The 25,817-nt window shown below is 45.6% G+C and overlaps 1 protein-coding gene across 1 annotated transcript in view; it reads right to left on the bottom strand.

Moving 5' to 3' along the window:
* ZFHX3 (zinc finger homeobox 3) overlaps window positions 1–25,817 on the bottom strand; it is a 693,289-nt gene that overhangs the window by 607,739 nt on the left and 59,733 nt on the right. The window contains exon 6 of the mRNA XM_072872994.1: window positions 22,630–22,747. The gene's annotated coding sequence lies outside the window, so the exon portion shown is untranslated. The remainder of the gene's footprint in view (window positions 1–22,629; window positions 22,748–25,817) is intronic.

Raw genomic sequence — 25,817 nt, 5'->3', positions numbered from 1 at the left:
TTTTTTCCATTTGTCCGCATTTAAAACCGGGTCCACTTTAAGAGAAACAAGTGAGAAGTGGGTTTGACCATTTCAGAAATGAAAGGCATTTACCCTCAAGACAGTAAAACAGATCTTTTAAACCTTTCTGATGCAAGAGAGGAAATGGGAAGTTTACAAAAGTAAAGCTCCAGTCCTGCACATACAGACCTGATCTTCCTCGTGTATATAGTTCGCTGAAATCAATACGATTTCTCACGAGCGAAGCCGCAGACGCACATAAATGTTTCCATATTTGAATCTTATATCAATACTAAAGTTGCGTTAAAGAAAAAAACATTCTTCACGGTAAATTCAAAAGTTTGCCCAGTTTAAAAATTATTTATGAATTATGTATGTGCTAATAATTTTCATTATATTGTGTTATTTATGCATTTATTTAAAGAACATATCCGAGCCCGCATGTCCTCAGCATAAGCTCAGCCAGGGCTTCCCGGCCCGTAGCCGGTATTGCAGTATATGCAGCGGCGGAGCCCTCGGCTGCGGCCGGAGGCAGCAGCACCTCCCCAGCACTGCGTGCCCCCAGCCCGGCGGCTGCAAAAGCACGTTTGCTCCGTGCACACCCGAGCTAGGGAGCCGGGGGACGGGTGGAGAGGGCAGCTCTGCTCCAGGGACGCGCCCACCGCCCCTCCAGCTACCCGCATCCCCGGGTTTACGGCAAAACCAGCTCCTTTTTAACCGTTCTGCGATGCCGTGCTCACAGCATCAAGACATTTCTTTACTCTGTGTAGTGCTGCAAAGGGCCCTCGATATGGAAAAGCAACAAGTATTATATCGGAAGGACAGCGAGCAGTAAAGATCAGCAGGAATTACCAACACATGACAGAGGGACCGCTTCCCCCAGGCCTTCACAACGTAATCTTTTCTCCCACTTTATGAAGCCACACAAAGCAAATCCCAACTGCTAGCCATAAAAAATGAGAGCTATTTGCTAGAGACCTGATAATGTTTAAAAATATATAGTCAAACATCTTGCTAAGTGAAAGCATGATAAAGTAAAGTCCATCTCTTACACTAACCTTCAAGGTAAAATTAATAATTAATTAGTAAAGCCAGGACATGGAATGATTGCTATCAATATTTTAATACTTTTACTGCTAATTTCATTCTCCCTCCATAATCTGCTTTCTGAAAAAGCAGGAGAGCTACGTGTGCATTTTCAGTGCGGTACCCTGCCTCAGCTGGGGTCAATGCTGGAGAAGAAATATCGCCCAGAAGCGTGCCACAAATGTCATTGCTGCAAGAAATCCAACGTCCATCGCTTGGATTTTGTTACGTGCATTCGGCAAGTGCGCGCTGCAGCCTTTCACCATGTCTGCTCCAAACCAGCGCTGCTCTGGTGAAGCCGGCAAGAAAACCGGGGGTGCTTGTAGTGAAGATAAGGAAAATGCAACCAAAAACTCCCCTGAGCATTAGAAACGGGCTATTCCCTGAGCCGCACCTGAGCGAGGAAAACTTTGGCCCAAGAGGAAAACTGCTGGGAAAGTTATGAGGGGGTGAACCCAGGTGGGTGCAGAGGCCAGGCAGGAGCTCAGGGCAGAGGCAGAAGCAGGCAGGGGCACAGGCAGGGGCACAGGCAGCGGCACAGGCAGCGGCACAGGCAGCGGCACAGGCAGAGGCAGGGGCCGCTGCTGCCCGGCTGAAGAGCGGGAAGCAGGCGGGTGGGCGAAGGGAAGGGAGGTAACTGCTGCCCTCGACTACTGGAAAGAAAAGTGTGTCCTCGCCTGCTTTATTTACTCTTTATTAGTCTAATGAGGCTGTTTCCTGGGAGTTTAATTACCATAATAGAAACAATTCCTTTCTTAACCCTCTTTACAGCCTGGAAGAGAAAGAGCCTCTGAAAGGGTAAAGCAGAAAACACGAGCCGCCAGCAGAAAAGTGGTGTTTCAAATCAGGCTGAGCAGAGAGGCACGAAACCTCCGGCACGTGGCCATAAATCTCATCCCGTGGGGTGGGGCTGGCTGCGCGGCGTCCCCCGTGTCGGCTGCGGCGTGGCCGGCGGGAGCTGCCGTGGGGGGGTCCTCGGCCGGCCTCCGTCGCCCGCCCACCCTCGCCCACCGCCCCGTGAATCACGGAGCGGGAATGCAGCGCTGCAGAGTTCTGCTGCAGAAAAATTAAGAGCACATGATTAATGCTACATAAAATGTGTGGGTTACCAGCCCTTTGAAATCTTAGCTCTTCATCATTTTCCATTTACAGTTTACTAATGAAATTAGATATGGTAAAGGGTTTCTTTCTTTCTTACTTTTTTTTTTCCTTAAATCGACTGTGCATTTTTTTAGAGTTAAATCAACATATTTTCCATTCCATATTCAGCAAGAAATCAGAAAATTAAATGGTTTTTTTCCTGGTGCTGCTAAGAAATATTTCCACAGTGTTGCCATAATACATACAGCGATTTACTGTATTAGACTTACGCGTCTGTTACTCTATGCACACCAGATAAAACAGATCAGATTAAAACAACTCCTGTTAGCTGGGCTACTCCGTACTGAAACGCGCACAAACCGGATCAGCTTTCCCTCCTCCCAAGAAGGCATACTTGCGTTACATGGCAGACAACACCACCGTTCTGCTCCTTGCCATGTATATATTATAAAAAAACCAAACAAAACACAACAATCCAGGCTTCAAAACATTAGTTAATGGTAGGTTTAAAAGGCAAGCACTGATCAGCACTCTCCTCCACTGACGGCGGGGAGCCCCGGCCGCTCCTGGCTGCGGCAGGCAGCGGGGCTGTAAGGCTGGACCTGGCAATCTGCTTCAGCCGTGGCTTGCAGCAACAGGCATTTTAAAAAGGTAAAGGCAAAGAGGCAGCAAGGATGAAAAGAACCAGATCTAAGAGGAGAAAATATACAGCCTATGAAGAAAACAACACAGCGCTGTGTTAACCCAACCAGAAGTCTCTCCAAGCCCACTTCATTCGTTCCTACACAACACAGCCAACATACTGTAAGAGCAAGTGCTAAAAAGGGGATCTGCAGGAAAACACCGCATTAACTCGTGCCACAGTCCGAAGTCCAAAACTACACAAAATCCTCTACTAATTTGCTTCTAATCAAGCCTCGGCGCCACCTCAGTGAAGGGGCTTCCCTTGGCTGGTGCATGAAGCACCACAGCTATCGCCTGGGTGCTCCCTCCCTCCCGGGGGACGCAGCCCCGTCTCCTTGGTGCTCCTCAGGCACGGAGCAACTTGCCAAGAGCCAGGGCGATGGGCTCAAGCAGAGCCACACCGGGAGCGAGGGCACCCACGGGGCTGGGAAGGAGCTGAGCACTGGGGAAATGGGATAAGTATTTTATGTTTTGGTGCTCCAGCTCTGCCTCTGCCCTCCTCCCATGCCCAAGCCAGCGCTCCTCGTCATCACCTCTAGTGCAGCGCAGAACCCGGGGGAAGGAAATGACAGCAGACGGCCGCAGCGGTGACGCTACCCAGAGAGCAACGGAGGCAAACAGACATGATGCAATCAACTGCCGCTGTTTCTTACTTTGCTTAAAATTGCAACGCTGCTGGTTTTTCTGACCTTCTCCTTCATGACATCCTGGAGTGGGTCTGGCACACGTCCCCTGCCAGGGATGGCCAACGTGCGGTGCTCGGGCACCTCGCTGCAGGGGCTGCTGGCAAACCGCTTCGCTTGGAAACGGCAATGACCGCGTCTTGGCTGTTAGCACAGTGCAAACAAAACCGGGTAAGATGCCGAGTTATTCAGAAGCCCTGTGTCTCAGGTATTATGTCTCAGATACTTATTTCAGTATTGATGAAATAAAGCAGTTCAAACATCACTGCTGAGTTCACAACTCAAATGAGGCCAGGAGACAAGGTTCACACTGACGTTACGCACCGCGTCCATGTGAGTTACACGCACACCATGTCCAGGTGAGTTACACAGGCACCATGTCCAGGTGTGTTACACAGGCACCGTGTCCAGGTGTGTTACACAGGCACCGTGTCCACGTGAGTTACGCACTGTGTCCAGGTGTGTTACACACGCACCGTGTCCACGTGAGTTACACACGCACCATGTCCAGGTGTGTTACACATGCACCGTGTCTGGGTGAGTTACACACACACTGTGTCCACGTGAGTTACACACGCACCGTGTCCAGGTGTGTTACACATGCACCGTGTCTGGGTGAGTTACACACACACTGTGTCCACGTGAGTTACACACGCACCGTGTCCAGGTGTGTTACACACACACTGTGTCCACGTGAGTTACACAGGCACCGTGTCTGGGTGAGTTACACACACACTATGTCCAGGTATGTTATGCACCGTGTCCAGGTGTGTCACACATGCACGCACCGTGTCCACGTTGAGTTACACACGCACCATGTCCAGGTGTGTTACACACGCACTGTGTCTGGGTGAGTTACACAGGCACCGTGTCCACGTGAGTTATACACGCACCATGTCCAGGTGTGTTACACACGCACGCACTGTGTCCAGGTGAGTTACACAGGCACCGTGTCCAGGTGTGTTACACAGGCACCGTGTTCACGTGAGTTACACACGCACCGTGTCCAGGTGTGTTACACACGCACCGTGTCCACGTGAGTTCCACAGGCACCGTGTCCGCCACAGCCACCGCTCGCTCCCTTGCAGGACAGCTCTCCGACGCTGCCTGCCAGCGGGACGGCTGGCTGAGCAGCGTCCAGGCACCGTCAGGAGGGAACTACCTACTTCACTTCAGACCATCCTCTTTTAACAAACAGGATTTGGGGTGTTTATATAGCTGTTACCATAACCGTTGATTGACACTGTAAAAATGAAGGTGAAATGAAATAATTAAAGACATTTCCCCCGAGGTTCTGATCACAGAGTCGCCACAAGAGAGAAGGGATTTGTGAGCCTCTTGCCTCCCGAATCCAACGCCACGTATTTAGATTAATGCTATCTTTTTCTGTGTTGCATTTTGAAGGTTAGGACTTGGCAGCAAGAAACTGCACTCTCACTAAAATTCATATATGGATATCCCCTTTGAACGCCTCCTGAATGGTTATTTTAAATAACATTGTGTTTATTAGCAGAACAGAGGAAGGACTGTAAAGCAGGAGAACCGAAGAGTTTGATTTCCAGTCAGTGATGAATGGCAGGGGAGGCCAGGTCACCCGGCTGCAACATCAAAGGGGCGACTGAACCAGCCAGCACACTTGAAGTTAGTTAAAATGCCATAACAATTTTCCGAGTTTTTCTTTTTTCTTACATTTAAAGAAATTATATTTCATAGCGCTGGCTTCAGCCATTATTTCCAGGTCTCTGATGATACCCAGGACTATAAAAAGGCACTACCTGCTGGCATGCCAAGGAGTATTTGCCACACATTTTAATTGTGATACAACGTGCTCCTCTCCTCAGCAAGAACGATGTCTTTTAAAGAGCTGGAACAAAGCACCCACCTCCAACAACGCGCTATTATGCATCTTCACATCGGCCTGCACGTCTTCTAACACATCAGGATTAAATTGCCAAATAATTTGCATGGGTCCGGTTCCCTTGGGGCTAAAACTAGCCAGGCTCTTGCAGAGCTTTGCAGGCCCAGCCTTGCCCTTGGCCCTCTTTGCTGTCAACGGAGAGGAAGGAACCGGACGCTTTTGGGGTATCCCTTGGCAAGAGGGGTGAGTGCTAAACCGCTGCTGCAGAGCTGAACCGGATAGAGGCTGCAGAAATAAAGTCGTATACTAAGCGTACCACGTCATTTAGTAAGTGTAAACTTCTAGTTAGCAAAGGTAAATGCAGCCTCAAACCGACTCCTAACAGCAAGATACGTGCATTGACCAAACACGTCTGCACAAAACTTCAGGTCTTCGATCCAGCCTTAGCAAATACAGACAGAAAACAGCAAAAACTTGCAGTAAAGCCGACAGGCCTGCTGGCAGGGCTGACTGCTCGCTCCTCCGGCGGTAACCGCTCGGGAGCATTTTTCCAATACGGATTTTCCTTCCTGGAGAAGAGGAACCACGCTTCCCGGCTTGGTCGCCGGGCCAGTTACTGGCACGGCACCGCACCGCCTCACCCCGCGCAGCTCCCGCTGCCGCTCCGGGCCGCTCTCCCGGGGCCGGGCCCGGCACTGCCGCTCCGGGCCGCTCTCCCGGGGCCGGGCCCGGCACTGCCGCTGCCGCTCCGGGCCGCTCTCCCGGGGCCGGGCCCGGCACTGCCGCTGCCGCTCCGGGCCGCTCTCCCGGGGCTCGGCAGCTGCCGCGCCCGCCTCGGCCCCGCCGGCGCTGCCGGGCCGGAGCGCAGCAGGGGGCAGGCGCGGCCCGGGAAGGCGGGAGCGCGGCCGGGCCGGGCCGGGCGCCGCGGGGAGCCCCAGCCTGCGCTGCCGGGCGAGCTCCGCGGCCGCGGCGGGAGGGCCCGCTCCGGGATGAACCGAGATGAAAAAAAAACCGAAATAAATAAAAAATGAAATATTGAAATATCCCCCCGGTGCAGGCAAGAAGGGAGCTGCGAGGGCAGAGAGGCTTCCCGGGGCTTTGCTTTAACTTGGCCTGCGGGCGGTTTTGAGCCCAAGCAAGGGCGGGCCTGGGGATAACAGGTGTTTCTTCATTTCCTTGTGGCGGTTGGGGTTTGTTTCAGCCGCAGAGCTGCAGCAGGAAGACATATGTAATCCATATGTAACACTTCAGAAAATGAAAGGCAGCAGAAACACCGAACAGGTGGGCGGGCGGGGGTGGGGGGGGAGTTCTGACTCTCTCCCCAGTAAATTTTACCTACTTTTCCCACATCATCAATATTAGGAAGAAAGAAAAAAGACTTTTTTAAAAACCCGACCTCCCCTAAAGCGGCTGTCAGCGTGGATGCAGCACCCACCCAAAGCAGCAACCAGGTGGGGGTTCCCTCCCGACCATTCCACGCAGGGGCGAGTTTCAACGTGTGGCAGCCGCGGCGTAGCACGCTCATTCTCTGCGGCTAACGATCTGAAATCGAGGGGGAGACGCCGTTTTGCTGCGAAGCGAACAAAGCTGCGGATCACGAGGATGAAGCAGAAAGTCTAGAAAACGCAACCAAGCCGGGGCGTAAAGCTGAGCAGAAGCACATTCCCGCGTGTCAGGCTTTCCTAAATTATCTCCTAGGTAAACAACCTAAAACTGGCCTCTCCGCTCTGACGTACACCAACTTCTTTCCATGGGCATTTTGCCTGGGCAAAGAACCCAGGCCTTTGTCCCAGATTTTTATCCACGGAATTACGTATATTTATTCAGGCTCGTCCCGCCTGACCCGGAGCGTATTGCCCGCAGAGGGGCTGCGAGCGCGCAGCCCTGCCCGCCCTGCCCGAGCCTCCGATTTCCGCAGCGCCCTTTGCCGTCTCTGGAGTCCTTTACCCCTTCTCCTCCCTCTCTGCAGCGACAACAAATCCATCTCCACCGCATTAGTCCAGCATTATCTTATCAAACAGAGAGGGGGGGAATAATATTGATCATTTTCTCTGATTTTAAAAAGAGGGTGAGGGGAATAAAGAAAAAAACCCAAGAAGGGGAAAGCAGACAAAGAGAGGCTAAATCAAACCACAGAGCAACAAAGGAGGAAAAACAGGTGGAAGACGGCAATTGTTTTCTGAACCCCAGCTAAGTGGAGAATTGAAACGAGGGAGGCACCGCGAGAGGACCGGGGGATGAAAGGGAGAGATGGTAAGAAACAGAAGGCCTATATAAGTCTGAAAATGGCTAGAAAGAACAAGGGAGAGAGGAGACAAGAATGGAAACCTCTGATGTTGGCAGGAAATGTTGTGATTCTAAAGATGAAACAACTTGTGGGGAAAGAAACTGGGAAAAAATACCCCTGTGTATTTCCTAGGGTGAACTCGAGCAGCAAATGAACTGCAGAGGAGACAGCTGCCGGACAGCACTGGGCAGGAATGAAATGGCGCAGCGTCCTCTGAAGGAGAATTCATTGTTAGAAAACGACATCCTTTCATAATACCGATATTTTTCAAAGCCTGGTCCAGCTGCAGCTGCAGATGTGGCTTAAAAACCCGAGCAGGAGGCCCATTCCCCCATGGCAAGACTATATATTCTATGACCGTAATATTATTGCCATAAAGGGAATAGGAGAGATGGGGTAGGAGAGATACTTAAAACTTCCAAACTCATTCGAGACAAGTAATAAGGGACATACAAGGAGTTTACGAAAAGAAACATGATGGCTTTCTTATTTATCTATGAAATTATTTTAGAAATGTTTATCATGTATATTTTCACTATCCCCTAGTATGTTGGGGGCTTTAATTCCTTTGGACGGATGCCAGCGCGTTAGGAAAAAAAAGCTGGGGAGAGGGAAGGAATACATTTACTAGAAAAAAACTGCATTCCTTCCAACCTTTCTGCAGCTTCTTAAAAAAATACAAAAAGCCTCCTTCAAACTGCTCAGTGCCATACCAATTTCCTGTGTAGACCTGAATATTAGTATATGTTTTTCTGTGTCTCCTAAGTTTCCCAAGTTACCTAATGCACGCTCAGCATGAAGCATTTTTAAATGAGTTAGTCTTTATTGAATTATGATTTCCAGCAGTCACTAATAACAAAATTCAAATTGCTCCAGCAGACGAGGATTTTAAGAATGCTGAGAAGAAACTGAGTTTTTAAGAGACTCTAGAAGAGCCACCCACTGCTTGTGTATAGTAACCGTGAGCCTCTTGACGAAATACTTCAAATAGTTAATTAGATTTGCTAAAAAAAAAAAAAAAATCAGTCATTAGGAGTTGCCACTCTGGAGACACTGGATAAAGGCTGTTACTGGCGCACCTACGGCTTCGGCAAAAGTGAAGCTAAAAAAAATTTTTTTTAAAATAAAGTTTCAGTTTTTCCTCACACTGTCCCTGCAGTCGGCACGATGCAATTAGCAACACATCTAAAGGGGAAAGAGGAACTTTTATTCCATTAGGACTTCTTTTTTACCTCGGAAATTTCTTCAGGCTGCTAAAAAGGCGTTTTTCAAGCAAGGAATAATAGGGACGCTCGGAGCCTATCCGCAGTCCACGAGGCTGAGAACTGCAGATCACCTGCAAACTGAATTTGTTCTATTTTGTTAACCATTTATTTTGTCTTTACTGTCTGTTCAAAGGGAAGTGTGATAATCCCACTGTTCCTCACTTGCTCAGCAGGGAGTTTAATCTAATAAAGCTATTACAGCAGAATGGATTAAAGCAACGTGAAGCATTAGTAATTTGAGGAGCAGTTAAAGAATGTTAACGCTGAGACTCTGCGCGTATTCTCCTAAAAACATGATCACAGAGATGAAAGCAGAGCTCCTACTCAATATGTCGTTTTTCAGGCACAAAATTTAATTCTTTCAGCGTCCTCATTCAGATGTTTATAGCGAGGAGCAAGAAGCTGGCCATTATTTTACAACTGCTGAAACCAGAGGCTGGCCAGAACGGTCATGCTTTAGCTTACCCCAATTTTGATTAATCCCTCTGTTATATCTTTTTTAGAAAGAGAGAGATGTGACCAAAGTCATCTGATACAGCATATTAGGATGAGATGCAGTATTAAAAGCTGAGGGACTTAATAACGTTCCCTGTCATTCACCCCTTGGGTGCAGCAGATGTGGAGCATCGCTGCCCAGGGCTGAAGACCCGCAGCGGCGTGGCCGGGCAGGCACGAGATGGAGGGAAGCTCCACTCAGAGTGGGAAGGGTTTGGCTCCTACACCATGCCCCCATCCCAAATGCAGACAAACCACAGCGGTTTCGGCAAACGTCCGACCCGACAGCTTCCCGTGCTTGTGCCTGTGCCAAACCTGCTCGTTACAGCCCCAAAGCGAAGACGTTAATTAATAACTGACAATTACAAACAGGACTCAGGCTGCATCTCACGAGGACGCAGGACTTCACGGCTGCCATGTCCCCTTTACCGAGCCGGGACTGCTGACAGCCCGCTGCCGGGGGGACTGCGGCACTGGGTCCCAATGAGACAGAACAAAGTAAATAATAAAGCAGTAATGCACTGCGTACAGATTTTAAGAACATTATACACTTATTTTACTGTACTCGGTTTTTAACGTATTATTGATCTTACCATGAAATCAAGCTTTTGGGGGCAGGAATGCAATTAAAACCCCAATTCCATTGCAGATTCCTGGATTCTTTATCAATATTGTCTCAGCCAGGAAAGTGCTTATCCCACGCTTGGCATTTTGTCAGTAAATAATATACATGCACGACATCGGAGGCGGGCGTGCTCTGGGTTGCTCCTGTTCTGCTCGGGAGCCTGGCAGGACTCACCGCACGCCTCTGCACTGACCGGGGTCACGCGCCAGCGTTTTGACGAAGGGGTACGTTTCAAAAGCTTAACAGCACGCAATTACCACAAAGCCTTAAGACAAATGGTACAGAAAACATGGTTTTGTCATAGCCAGGGAAATTCATCGCTGTGTTCAGAGATGCTCCTGCTCAGTCCCGATTTCAGAGCTGCTTTGTCTCTCCCAGAAGCGGAAACTTTCTGTGTTTGCAGTAATAGGGGTAAGAGCCATAAAGGGATCAGTTGTGCACCGGATACGTGGAGCCTTGTCGGGGGAAAATACCTGAACTCCACATCACATCCAAAGCCCACTGGTATGGTCCCAGCCTGGAACCACCTGACAAACTTAAGTCTGAACTTGAAGAAAAAAAATAGGCATTGAGAGTCAAGAACGTGGTCCTCCTTTACACCTCAATGCTGGCAAGGACAAGCGCATCTCAGAGAGAAACCCACATGATCTCGCCTCTTTAATGGTAGTTAAAAGTGCTTTGCTACCCCAGGATTTAGGTCCCATTCTGTACCCGACTGTTCCCTAAATGGCAAAGTTTAATGCAACATATATTATATATGTATATATGCTTATAACATAAAAGTTAACATAGCATAATATGCAGTAGCACTTATAGAGGCACAGGTGCTTTTAAATGTCACTGACCACATCCCAGCAAACTTCTTTCGCACCGTCCCGGTAACGCAGAGAGGTCCGGTCCCTGGTGGGACAGACCACAGTTGTCCCCAGGGAGAATCAGAGCAGAGCGTGAGGGGAAGGCTCGTGGTCAGAGCAGCCTCCAGCAGAGAGCCGCTGCTGCTGCACCCCACGCCGCCGCGTGCATTCACCGGAGGAGGGCTGTGCCAGAGAGCTTCCACCTATCAAATACCTCTCTTTGCTGCGATAAATACTTTTCTAAATATGGGAAATGTTTTGAACCTCTTCTATCTGACAGTCTGTATGTGCAATGGTCTCCTACAGAAAATTAACAGCTGAAATAGAGAAGATGGTAATTATTTTAAAAGCTGGGAAGCAAGAGAGTAAATAAACAAGAGAGCAGCCCATCCAGCACAACCAGGTGACGTCAGGCTTGGGAGATGCTGCCCAGAGCCATCCACAAAGACCTGTCATAGGACAGACTCTCACAAACCCACCCAAGCCACCAGTACTGTCCTGAGGAGCGATCATTGATTCAGTAGATTTGGAAATGCAGATTAATGCATTCAAAGTCCCTCTTCTGATCTTCTTTACTACATTTCCTATGAAAAAAAAAGCTACGTGCTGACATATGCATCAATACATGGCAGGATTATTTCTAGGAAATTCATGGGGAAACTTGGAAACTGGACTTGAAGCATGAAAGTAGCTGGCAGCTTAACTATGAAAAAATCTATTGCCTCTCCATGATGCAAGTTCCTCCACTTAATTCAGTCACTGGTTAATTTGTTTCTTTGTTTAATATGATAGAAACCCCAGGGATCAAATCATTCATAATAAAATTATATTAGTACTTTATTTTTGTCATTTCTGATTGCTCTGAGCAAGCATTATTGGATAGTTGGATCGTGGGATAGAAAAAGTTACCATTTAATTAATATGAAAGGTGCCTAAATTTTGAATAATATTGAAGAAAAAAGCCGTAGGACGTGGCAGGAGACTCGGATGTATTATTAACTCCTATTGCTTTCTACGCTGCATTGGCTGGCAGCTTTTGGGTGCACTTCAAGATGTGAGATTTAATCTATAAAGCCTGAAGTTGCTCAGAATGTTATGGTCAGAAATACCCCCTTTTTCATTGACACGATGGAGAAGAAGCCGATGCATACCACAGAGGGGAAGCCACGTGTGCGGGGTGCGGGTGGGTGCCGGGGGGCTGGCGCTGCCCTGTGCCGGCTGCTGCCCCTCTTGGCTCTTGGTTTTAGGGGTGAGTCATCAATGACAACCAACTAATAAATCAGATTAGCTCAGGAAACCATTAAGTTATTATCGACAGTTTGAGAATAACCACCAACCCTGTAGACACATGTTCACACAAAAAAGCCAAATCTTTGACAATGTGGGGATAAATATTTTTTCAAGTGAAAGCAGCAAAGTCCAGCTGCTTAACACTGCAAAATTGTCCTGAATCCATGGAAAAGCTGTGCTTTGGTCATCCTCCACTTTGCCAATACACCCCACCAGTGTCTCGAAGGGCCAGTGCCGATATCCTTTACTGCAGCCCACCGGGGAAATTCCCTGTTGCATGCAATGATTTTCTATCAACAGGCACAGCGATACATTTCCTAATGTTGTCAACTCATCAAGAAGATGTGAAGTTTGTTGAAGAAGCCTCTGTCCCTCTCTGGTGAGCAGCCTGTTGAGGGAGCCTCCCAAACGCCCGCTCCCCACCGCTTGTGCCGCGCTCCTCCCCTCCTTTCCCAGCTGGACTGCCACGGCTGTGAAATTACATTTCATTTTCCTCCAACGCAAACCGCTGGTCAGTACATTTTGCTCGTCTGCATCAACCAGCTGGGTAAGCCCCAGTCACCTCCGGAGGGATGCGGGTGACAGAGTCAGGCATCAGTAACGATGCATTTCAATCAGGCTCTATGGAGTCAGTCAGCAAGCACACGAAAAGCAAACGGTTAGGTTAGTAATCCAATATTTTTGAGATACCTAGCCTGAGATCCACAGGTCATAATTAGCAAAAAATAAAATGACCAGGGGATAAAGACTGAATCAGAGGATGGAAACTAAAATAATGGTGTTGAATCCAACCGACAGCAATAAGCTATCCATACAACGCCAGCTCAACTTTTAATTCAAATGTTGCCACACATTCTAAGTTAAACATTTTTGAAGAGAAATGTGAAGGTACAAGGCTGAAAATATAAGTATGATAGGTCTGTGATTTAACTGCTGGTTTAAAACTTCATTGCTGCTAAACGCAGCTCCTGCACCTCCCAGGGAGCGACCTGAAGACAACCCTGCCTTCCACCTACGGCCCATCGACCTTTCAGATGGTACACGGTCAGCATCTGAACCATTTCCCGACCTGTGAGCTGGACTCACCTCCTGCCTCATCTGCAATAGCAAGAAATAACAATAATCATAATAAACTACCTTAAGGCAAAAATAACAGTAATACAGAAATTATCTTGGAGATGTTCAGGGGTTTTGCTTGGTAGTAATTTAATTTCACAGTATAATGAGGTCTTTAATGTATAGTTTATTGTTTCAAAAGTTTTTTAAAAGGCTAAGCAATCAAAAATGGACATGTGAGGTGTCTGATGTATAACAGGTTATATACTGCATGTCCAGCACAAAACTCGGCAGTGTGTTGTACAAAAGGCACCAGCAAGCCAAAAGACAGTTTTAAGAATATCACATCAGAATATTCTTTAATGCTGGTGAGAACTTTGACTTAGTTGAGGAACGTCTCTTAGAAAGCCATCCAAAACACAGAAAACAGCCCAGACCGTGCGAATGCTGGGCGAGAGGGAGAGCAAAGCAGCAAAGGCTGGAAAGAGGTCACCATTAAAGTGAGAAGAAAATGAAGCGCGAGTTTGCAAAGCAATAGGGCTTCAAAGCAGGTCAAGTGCTCCCTCTTCTCCGTCATGTCAGACATGTGCTGCTCATCTTCGTCCCACAGCCCACCCCTCGCTGCTGCTCCCCAGCGCTTCCCACCTCATCAGCGTGCTGGGGAGACCGGGCGGGACAGAGCCTCTCTCGTATCATCCCCCCTGGTTTTGAGCCACCGTGGGGGAAATTTCAGAAATTAAAAGGGCTCTGGGAGGTCGCCGAGCAAAAACCCTGTATTAAAGCAGGAACGAGGACAACCTGCTCTGGAAAACCTTTAAATGGGATTTCACAGCATCCCTAAATCTGTGCCCATCTTTTAGCACTCCAACAGTTAGACAGTTTTGCATTACACCCTGGCCAAGCCATCCTTGTCACAAGGTAAGTTTGTGCTCTTTAATATGTTTGGTAGAAAAGATAAAAGTTTGAGGGTAATTAGCACGGGAGAGGATAGCGAGGAAAGCAGGGGAATCGACAACATGATGGGAAATGAAAATCAATGTTAATAAGTAGAAGGAAATGTATAGTAGAGGCAAAAAAATAATGTACTTATAGACTTGACGATATCCTAGATGAACAGGGTCAAAACAAAACATGTTTTCATAAAGCATGCTGTTGGACTGTCCCAAAGGAAGTCACTACAGGCACAAACCAACGAGATTAAAAACAACAAGTTTTCCTAATTAATTATAATAAGTTTAGAAGGGATATTAAACTTTGTACCCTAGGGTTTATGTCAATCTTTAACTACCAGAGGGCAAAATAAGATATACATTTTGGGGAGAGATTACGCAGCCCCAGTGTCCTCTAAGGTTCTTGGGTTTTCCTCTAGAAGATGCAAGAACCATTACAGACAGGGATGAGTGTGAACCAGCAAGAAAATTCCCAACAGTCTCGGCATAGCCCTTGTTTTCTGCAGCATCAGCTCGCCAACCGTTCACTTCTGCCCGCACAGATTCATGCCTGTCTATAGTTAACAGCGTAATAAAGACAAACAATGATACTGTTGACTGGTGGGTACAACTCGCAATAAAGAATGAGAAAAGCCTGATCTAAAAGCCAGTGCACATGCAGTTTAACAGGAAATGCACGAACCCAGTTCCCGTCCTGCTCCCCGGGAAGTCACGTCCTCTCGTTGCAAGTGTAGAGCAGGTAGAAGCATAATGAGCATTTGGGCACAAGACCACCCACGGCTGATGAATCTGTCCCTTCCTTGTGGCAAGGATGGATGCCCCCAGTGATTTATGTATTTGTTGCTTTTGGCTGAAATCTTTGCTTCAGAACTGCAACCAGGACTAGCCCTGGCAGAACAAAACAGAGTCTGCTTTACCTCAGCAGAAAGCCACATTATTTTTAAATCCCAGAGTCTCTGATTCAATTTGGGTGCTGGAGTGGCGTCCCCAGCAATGCGGCTCATTCATCTTACGCTGTTTATGCTGCTGAAGCTCTTCGTGGCTTATGAACCATCCAGCTCCAGCTTTGCAGTTTTCATATCGTTATGCAGACTGTCCAAGATTACACTACACATTAGACTAATTTTTAAGGAAGCTATGTCTTTCTAGTCATACGTCTTTAAAAATGAGACTTTATACACACATGTCAAGAAATTCAGAGTTGACATTCCCATAGCAAACTCAATTTTCTCCCCACAAGAACAGGCCATGACCACTGAACGTATTTATAAAGGCATTAGAGCCAGTTATGCTAGCTTCTGTAAAGATTGCACATATACCTGGTTTAGTATAACAATTTTAAATGCAAACTATTTGGCCTTTGTTGATAGGCCAAAGAGTGTGAGCTGGGACGGGGAGCAGTCCAAGAAGTTTGCACAGGTTTCTCACTGTCATCAGGAGCTTTCACTATTTCTGACATGCAAAGGCAAGGTCAACTTTTTAATTGTTGGGACTAGTTTAATAAATGTGAAGGTTATATCTAATCAACTAAATCCTCATTTTCAGGTCTTAAGCAGCTCTCCATTATATCGGCCAACAAAACATATGACGTTGCCATCCTCTAACTTTCCTACCAGACACAGAAAATGCTGTCGTTTGTTACCAATCAGCTCCCTAAAGAGTCATGGGTTAGAAGTTTAATAGTTTTCATTTCCATATCCAGCTGAAGCATTTCAGAAAAAGTCCCTGGTGCTCATTACCCTTCACTGCACAACGGACACAGATGTCTGCTCTTTCCAGACCCTCTTTAACCTTGATCTGCACGTGGAAGGTACTGGAATAGCACCGTGATAAAATGCAGGACAAGCTGGCCCATTTAATATTTGGCCTGGGAACAGTTTATCCGGTACTACCAGTTGATTAAACAGGCACAACACCAAGGAAAGTTTCCGTTTGGCTGCAGGACACTGAGCTCATTTGCCAACCCAGGGATTCCCGCAGAGGACGGGAGCAAGGCTCCGTGCAGCACCCTCGTGCCTTCAGCATCAGGTCCTCCAGAGAAAGCCTCAAGAGAGCCCACAGCAGCCCAGCGCTGGATAACTTACCAAGGCAAATTCTCTATCCAGTTTCAAGCATTTGATAGCTTGGTTACTTTCTGAAGCATGAGATTTGTACATCTTGGGATGTTTATTTAATATATTTGGGAGCGTTTCAGTTATTCCTCTCAACACCTAGGCTTTCTTGTTTTGCTGAAACGTTTTGCTGAAACACACAAAGCACTTTAGAGCACTCACTCCCTCAGCAAAAAGGGAAGGTGAGAAAACAGCCGGGGCTGGTCCTCTTCCCCCGGTCCTGCCAGCCCTGCTATTCCTCTGAGACCTCCAGCATCATCCAGAAGAGAGTGGACTCAGCCATGTGCTAATTCTGCACTTACTGCTGGCTCATTTAATCACTCCATTTCCAGCTTCGTAACCTAGAAGAAAGCGTTTCTCTCCGCTAGAATAAACTTCAGGCTTGGCCAGGGTTCAGCGTGAACTCCAGCGAGATTTGCACACTGGTGTCCCAGAAGAAATGCGTCTTTATAAAGCGCTGCACACCAGCTAACAACCGAAGCCCCGCCAAGCGAGCAGGGACCAAAAGGGAATCTGGAAAGTGATGTGTCCTGCCGGGGCACAAGGGGCAGCCGTGAGGTCCCAAAGCAGCAGGTTTTCGGCAAAGAGCAGGAGCCGGGAGAGGCTGGTCAGGGCAGTGAATGTCCCCAGGCCGACACACAGCAAAGGAAGGCTTTTCCTAGCATTTTCATCACCCCGATACTAATACTTCTCTGACTCTCTTTGGGTCTGGAGGTGGCAAAACAGCTTAACCTTCCAGCTCCAGCTGTAGTAGAAAATTTGACCTTGAACTGTGATCTGTAGGGGCGATTATCCTTAATGCACTACCACGGGAAAGGACCCATTTCACTTAAGAAAAATAGGTATCGAGAATAAATCTGCAAAGTATTTTACCCTAACCTAGATACCTTTGCACTTTATCCTGCTCCAGCGTTATCTTATGAACCTCCACAGTTAGCAAATGCCTTGATGTTATCTATCCTGCTCCAGCGTTATCTTATGAATCTCCACAGTTAGCAAATGCCTTGATGTTATCTAAATATTTCTTTTACCCACTTTCATAATCTTTCGTAGACTGTAAGTATTACTCGTTTGGCAAGTCCCCTCTGCAGTTTGAACAAGTGCAAAAACAAAAGCAACCAAGAAGTACCTGTTCAGACAATGAACAGAAATTGATTCTATGTATAAAACTTATTTTTCTCTTTTGTTTTGTAAGATATTCACAAATGGTAATATAATTAGCCTCCTTGTAGGTCCGGTATGAATAGTTCTTTTCATTAAAGTTAAAATAATTAATGTTTTTAATGCCTGTCAAGGCTTTGGAAGTACAAAATGCTGTAGGCTACAAGGGACAAAAAATAAGGCTACAGTTAAAAACATATATTATAAATGGTCCCTTAAACCCTGGTGTGGTATCCTTTTATCATTCCTTCATTCCGAGGTTAGTAGGTTATTAACCTGTATCCTGAGGGAGAAAGGATGCACATCAATTATATCAATTGAATAGACAAATGAAAATCAAATTAAAAATTTAACACGCACAACCATAATTACAATACAGTGCTTCTAAGAGGAATTTCATCTGAGGAATGAAACGTAGAAATGCTTTCTCAATTTTAACTGCAATTTACAGTAGCAGGAACAAGTAGCCGGAGATAGGCAACCTAATGAAACCGAAGTCCATACAGGAGATTTCAATGAAGTTTTTACTCCTAGTCCTGAAACACTATTGTGACAAATCCATTGTAATTTAATCGACCAGTCCAGTATTTAACACTGTGAGGAGTGCTTTAGAAAGAGAGATTTATTTGTGTTACTTCTAGCCAAAGTCTAGCACAAGCGTGGTCAAAGCTGAAGATGAGAGGCCGTGCGGCTTTGCCGGCCCAGCCGGCGAGGATGCGCCGAGTCCTGCTCTCCAGCCTGGCACTGGCACCACCAGGTCACGACTCCTCTGTGTTAGTATGCCCACCACCAAATGCAAATAAAATATTGTGCCCACTCTTCATGTGCTATCAGTATGTACAATTTCCATGAGGAGAGTGGTGCACTCATTCATTTCACCTGCTATACAGCTAGTTTCAAGATCATCATTAAAACCCGAGTGAGCCAGGGAAACCTATTTTTTGCATACTTTTTAACTGTGCAGTTGTGATCCTCTGGATTTTGTGCCCTATGTCACCTCTACTCCTAACACAAAAGAGTAAATGTTTAGAGGCATCCATCAGAGAAAAAAATTCTTTTCTAAATCTGCCACCCACTGAGAACTTTTGATTGCAATTGTAGACTAAGATGCAAAAGTATTTAGCTCATTTAAGTAATTAAATGTGTTTATATTGTGTAATTATATGTATTAACATTGGCATATTTAAACAATTAAATAAACAATCACAACGCTTCTGCCTTTCATGGTATTTACATATCACAACAAGCTCCAGCTCCACGAACCCTCCAGCTGCCAAAGTCCTGCTGGAAACACCGGGATGCACGAGGGGTCCCTGGCCATTCAGTAACCACCAAATTGGGCTGCCACCTTCCATTACTGCACGTGAAAACAGATGTGAAAAATGTAATGGCACAGTTAACTCATTTTAGTATCTCTAAGGGATGGCAAAGATGAGAGAGGAGGCTGGACAAAATAAAATACCTGGAAGAGGACAGGCAGGCTTTTAAGCTGGCTACGGTGATGCAAAAAACTGCATGTATAAGCCTATATAAAACAACGTAAAAGCAGGCCTTTACCTAAAATGCCCATGTCCTAAGAGTAACAATTAGCAACTAGATACAGTTTCAACAGCTGTTTTAAAATTATGGAAGAGCCATTTTGAGGTTGTAGAAAAACTTTCCAGAGGTCGCACCAATAAACCTCTCCAGGCCTCCCAGGGAGGCTCAGAAGTACCACGCAACAGTAAAAATCACATTATTCCTGCAAACACCACCCAAGACTCCACCTGAGAAGCTGTAAAACAAACTATGCAACCAACGTGCAAACACAGGACCTCGAGCTCCTCGCTGTTCTGGCACAACACCGAGGAGAGCTCACGGAGGAAAGCTGAAAACGAAAAAGACAAAAGTCTTGGGAAATAACTGGGGTACAGGAACAAAAAGAGACTTTGAGGAATGCTTCCCATTCCCAGCATAAAATCCTAGATGTGGTATTTTTTCCTTATATTCTACTTTAACTCTGAGGACGCCGTGATGTGTGAGACCATATGCTTGTTTAACTTGCCTCCAAACAAACACACCACAAGTAGTATGCAGATGCTGTTAGTGAAGATAGAAAATACCAGTACAGGCCATGGGAAATACGGGCATTTCTGGTGTAAGGAAATATGGAAAGACTAAAATCAGGGCAGCGAAAGCCTTCCCTTTTACTGTACAGGCTTGGCCAAGCATCCCCCCAGCCGCTGCTGGTCCAAGCCCTCGCCGGCACAGGGGATGCGTGTCTCTTCCTTCCCCGCCTGCCTGTACTTCTCAAGCCGGAAACAACTTTCTAGCAATGACGCCAAATTATCTTATCACCAAAGTTGGGGAAGAAGCAAGAGGCTCCGCTTCTCTCTGCAGTTTTGCCTGTAACTTCAACACTTCATCACTTGTAAGCTGAGGACAATTACTCAGAAACAAATAGGGAACGAAGGCAGCACTGCAACGGAGCTATGGTATTTTAATGCTATTTCTGTCTATATAAAACCTTCTGTAATTTGTTTACGACTACCAGATTCAACAATAGTGTGCAAATGCAAACCCATTTATGTTAATGTCCTCTCTCTCTTTCTCAGATCAGATTCTGAATAAAAATTAGGTAAATACTCTGTTTGAAAATATATAAGATGAGAACTAGTTGGGGAGGGAGCAAGAGAACCTCCAAATGCACGATCCTATCAACCACTTTTTTTTTTTTACTTTACTTAATAACTTAAGTGTACTGTTAGTGAAATTACAACCTGCTTGTGACACAATAAATTTACAACAAAATTCATTCCATAAATTATTCAATTCGCTGACTGCAACTACACTGAGAAATATCACCATGAGCAGATGATTAGCATGTGAAAGGAAAGCCATCTCCAGACTGAAACAATCACTGTCACACCTCCATTTGAAGATGCCTAGTGGAGTTTTGTAAAATTACCATTAAGAATACACATTTAAGGCTTTGTAGTTTCTATAAAAGCGTTAAGTATTTGATTTACATTAGATTCATTTGTTCTTTCTTCAGCTGTCTCTTTTTCCTACAGACCATAACTGTTTCAATAAATGCTGGCTCAATCAAGTGTGCATTAAAACAAAAGAATTTAAGTTCAATAAAAGTGATGAATCAGAACTAGAAGTTAACCTTCTCCCTCCCTCCCCTTCCCTTACCATATGATTGCTACAGCAGGAGAAACAGGCTGATTTGGTAGCCTAGAGGCACAAAATAGTCTTGTCCCACATGGACATAGACTCCTGGAGAGATAACCCAGGGCCTGGACCACCGATACGGAGTTGTTGAATCAAATGCCAAGTCCTTCTCGCCATCAGTAAGGAGAGAAGGTTGGTGATGAAGAAACATTTCATGCAACACCTTATCTTCTTTCAGATAAACAGTGGAGCTCTCTATGCACAAAACTTGGCATCTCACAGTCTAACCTGGACCAAATTATTTTGGGTATCCACCAAATTAAAATTTTAGCAAAAGTTCAGCAATTAGATAGGCAGTCTTCCCAACTACAGGAGAATGAGATTACTAAACGTAACCGATGCCCAAGCATCCTCAGCATCTACCACAAGCATGAGCAAAATCAATGGAAATGCTTTACCAGGCTGCTGAGATGGTTTCTTCAGCTTCTACAGTCATTTTCTGCCCTGAACAGCTATATTGCAGCTATATAGAGGTAGGAGAACCGACTACAGCTGTATATCCCATACATCATTGCAATATAATACTAACAGCAATTCTTTACAGCAGTCCCTTAAAAATATTCCGATAGGGCAAGGAAAAGATTAAAACCTCCCACTGTGCTCTCCTTTTATACTAATTGTTTGATGAATTCTTTTTATTTCAGGACGCAGGAGTAGCTGCTCTGAAGACATGCATTACCTCCCTGATGAACGACCCACATCCAGCTACTGCAACGCCCCACCCGGAGAAAACAACCTGATGGATTAATTTTAAGCACAATTTTCTCAGGTGACCTAGATGAGTCGTACAACAGACCCTTCTGATCCAGGCTCATGAAATGTAAACATCTTACCCATTAGAAGGATTTAAATGGCTTCCAGCATCTTTACCTCCTGCTGGATTTCCCAGCTAGAGAAATTCGAGGAGTATATGTAAAGAATTTATTTCCCTGGAAAGGAGGAGGAAGGATTCTTCTTGTTCTGGGAATCAAAATGTTAAATTTTTACAAAATACTTTAAAAAAAAAAAGTCCAACAGCACTCTCCAAGTGATTCAAGAGTCACTAACATGACAAAAATCCACGTTCACAGACATGAGTGTTTCAAATAAGAGCTACTGTTTTTAAGCCACATAATGACATTAATCTGACTTCTTCCTCACCAACCATGCAACTTGCATTAAAAAAAAAAAAAGATTGTTCTAGAAGCGGTGACCACAAGAAAAAAGAAAAACTTTTTTGCTCCTTTACCCAAAAACTTTATTGGCTCTCCATAAGACTGCACTTCTCCATCCATTGACAAATTGCTTTATCTATTCTGAGTTCATTATCAGCACTCAGACATGTTCCCTAACTCCTTCTCAAAGTCTCTCCCATCTGAAAGCAGTACCTTACATTATTCATAAGGATAATCACAAATATGCAGAGAGCCGTAGACATGTAATGGAGAGGCTGACTTGTATCCGATCCAAATTCTATGCGCTTCATGGAGCTTACGACTTTCCCATAAATTTTTGCAGCATGGACATACCTCCATTCTCAGCCACTCCAACAGTCCCAAACCAGGGACAACTTCGGAAAAAGTTCTCATGCTCCCCCATAAAGTTTTATTTCTTTTGAAGGATGGAAATCAAGTAGATTTGAATTACGAGAATTACACCACCTTCTCATGGGTTCTCCAGTCGGATGTATTTGTTTATGCGTGCTGTCTCCTGACTGTGCATACGGAAGGCACAAATGGTGTTCCTGCTCTTAAACAGTATTCTGGACATGAAGTGAAATTAAACATTTTTCAAGAGCACAAGGAAAGCAAAATCAAGTCACTGTCACTTCCAATGGCTCCACGAAAAAGCCAAGAAAGGTCAGTGCCCTAGTTAGCATCGACTGCTGGCAGCCAACACCTGAGTGTTTTTTAAAGCAGCTTCTTTACCTTTGGTGATCTAGAGAGACTTCTTTCTTGTCTACCTTGCAAGAAGCACCCTGAGTCAGCCACAGTCCTGTGGCAATTGCTTTACGAGTCAGAAGGTAGGAGTAAAAGCCCAGTCAGCCTAGAAGAGGAAACAAATTAAATATGTCTGTAACTACAGAGGCTGAAATGATGTTTGCATGGGAGGTTATTAAGCAAGGACAGATAGGAAAGGTGAGGGATCTTCATGGCAGGGGCTTTCCACTCATGTGTTACTGGAAATATCCCATCTCCTTTTGGACAAGATTATTAAATAACAGTAATAATGTAGTAGATTAAGAAAATGGAGGTATTTCTCAATCTCTCAAATTTGAGACCAAAAAAAGATTCTCTCCGTTAAGGTTCAAACCCATCCTGAGCAGATTCTTGTCATCAGATGCAGTCTAATAAGGAAGAAAGAGACGATGCATTCATAGCCACATTAACCAGTAATAACTGTGTAACTTCAGCAGAAGACAGAATCATGGAGACATTAATAAGTGATGAGATCACAAAACATCTGGAGAAATGTGAGCTGATATAAAAAGTAGCCAGCAGAGTCTTATAAAGGGTAAATCTTGTTTGACAAATCTGCTGGAATTTTTTAAAGAGGTAGCACAGACTCCAGACAGGAAGAAAACATGGGACATAATCTGTTTGGATTTTAAAAGGTTATTTGACACATCACAGCCCACAGGCTGGGGTATTTAAGTACAGCAGGTCAAAAAATGCACCAACTTTGAATGGACAAATAAAATTAAGGAAGTTAACAGCCTGGTAGTGTTATCAGCGAAAAGCAGAGGGAGCAAAGCGGAGCATGTTTTCTTCTGTGCCCGTAAGATAAAGGGGAAGACATCATAACGCAAACATGCAAGCAGATGGATCACATTGAACCATTATGTGGAGAACATAAAGTAATATACTGTATAATGGCCATGATATTCATTTTAACTGTAAAATGAGGAGTTTTAATATTAGACGCCTTATGTATAATGATGCCTTTGGAAGACACACAGCAGAAGAAACTGGGAGAGACTCTAGGAATAACTACAGAAGATTTCGTGACGGGCAGGAGGCTAACAAGGCAGATGGAGCCGTGCACGACAGGGGAAGCTGGCTGAGTCCCCTATGAACTGTGCACCAGCCAGTTAGGGAGACCAGGCTTGGATTGCTCTAAAACGGGAGCAGCATGCCGTAAGCCTTTTGTCTTAAGGACGAAGTGATAAAAGTTGATGGCTAACTCACACAGAACGGAAAAACAAAGGGCTCTTTCTTTAGATTTTAGAAGACCAAAGTTTTACTATTATGTCTTTTCCCCAAATCCTTTAAAATCTACATGGTTATGTCTCTCAGAATAAAGAGAGATAACAATGTGCCCCAAATCAGGTTATGACACAGTTGTGGGCAGCAATTTTGGGTGGGCCAAAGTTTTAGGGTTTTTCCTTCCAGGGAAAAAGACCAGGTAGTGGGATCATCCTTGAGGCTCTGATCCCTCCTACTGCCTGGCAGAGAGAATAACCACCACTCCTGCGTGGAAAGTCCATACGCAGATGGACAAGCATCCAAGGGCTGACCCAAGAAATCATTCAAAGTTAGGTCCTTCTGAAGTAGATCCCTGGCAGAAGAGAGGTCTTCTCCAAATTCTCCAGAAGCTGCAAGTCAACAGTGAGCTAAGCAATGAATACCCAGCAGCGAGCAGATGCCCTCTTCAGCAACAGGCTCCACATTTATCCTGGGAAAACTGATGGGAAATTTCTCTCCCTTGAAATAGAGCAAATAGCCTTACATTAAAGGGATCACAGACAACGAGGGCTCGGAAGATTTAGATTATCACTAGACTGAAAACCTGGAAAGCAAAATGACCACTCCAGAGCTCCTCTGGCTGTTTATAGCAAAGATGAAGGCAGCAGAAGAATTACAGAAATAGAAATTAAAACCAGAAAATTAAATGAAGTAAGGAAAAGTCTGGTCCCAAGGGGATGCTGTTGCATCTCTGGCTTGAGTATATGTGATGGTACAAATACTCACAGAGTGAGGGTACGCATGGGGCACCTACTCAAAGGAAAACACACATCAGTGTGTTCTGCCTTTCTTCGGTGGCCTTTATTTTTTCTCAATAAACCATTAATGACTGAGATTATTTGTTCAGTTGTATCGCCTCCCCATTTTTCTGTTTGCAGCACAATTCTCTTTTATGCTGTGGAAGTGGACTCGCAGGGAGCTCCAGCAGCCCTTCCTTTGCGTGTGTACTGGTCCTTTGCACAAAAACAGTTGTCTTATTTCGGTTCAAACACCACTGGCCTTTTTTTCCCCTCTGGCAGGCAGCAACAAGTAAAAACTAATGCAGAATTCATTCTTTGACATAATACATAAAACTTGATCACATTTTCTGCTTCTCAGCTGAAACATATTGATCTGATTACTCTTTGGGATGAAACATGGAAGAAGACAAGTTCCTCATATATAAAAATAAATTATTTAATGTAGATGTCCAAACACATGTACAGTTATACTACACGTGTAGATCAATACATTATTTTTGCAAAGCATTTGGCCATCTCTGGAGATAAAGAACATATATGAAGTTAAGCCCCAATTTACCACATTATCACAGTTTAATATATCCATTAATAGCATTGATCTCAGTGGAGTCAGACTTTCAGGGAACTAGAGGGGAATAAGGATAACCCAGAGAGGAGAGAATCATAGAAAAAAAAGGGGAACAAAAGGCAGCACGAGAGGAGATAGGTCAGTGACATAAAAGGCAGCTGGCTGCTTGTGCGGAGTTTCTGGTCCTGCCCGGGATGCCTGTGCCAAGCATCACCTGAAAAGACACTGCCAGGGGATTTGATGAGAAGTTTCTCAGAAAACTGAAGCCTCGGCGCAGCGCGAGATGCAGCCGCCCAGGTCGGGAGGGTCTGGCTGGGCGTGGGGCAGAGGGACCGCGGACAATTAGCAAAAGTGAAGGATAGTGAGCACAGGGCAGGGCAAAATGGAGAAGAAAAGATGCACGACACTGAGAGATCACGTTTGCTCAGGGGCTGGAGTTGGTACTGCCCGCTTGCTATAAGCAACGAGGCTCCCAGCTATGGGACGCACGGTGTCCGCGTGTGGGGATGTACACGGGCATCACCCACGCAGCCCACCACTCTGCAGCGAGAGCCTGCAGCACA

Source organism: Ciconia boyciana, chromosome 9, assembly GCF_034638445.1.
Source record: "Ciconia boyciana chromosome 9, ASM3463844v1, whole genome shotgun sequence".
NCBI lineage: Eukaryota > Metazoa > Chordata > Aves > Ciconiiformes > Ciconiidae > Ciconia > Ciconia boyciana.
The sequence above is the reverse complement of the archived record's forward strand: the minus strand, read 5'-3'. Positions and strand labels throughout refer to the sequence as shown.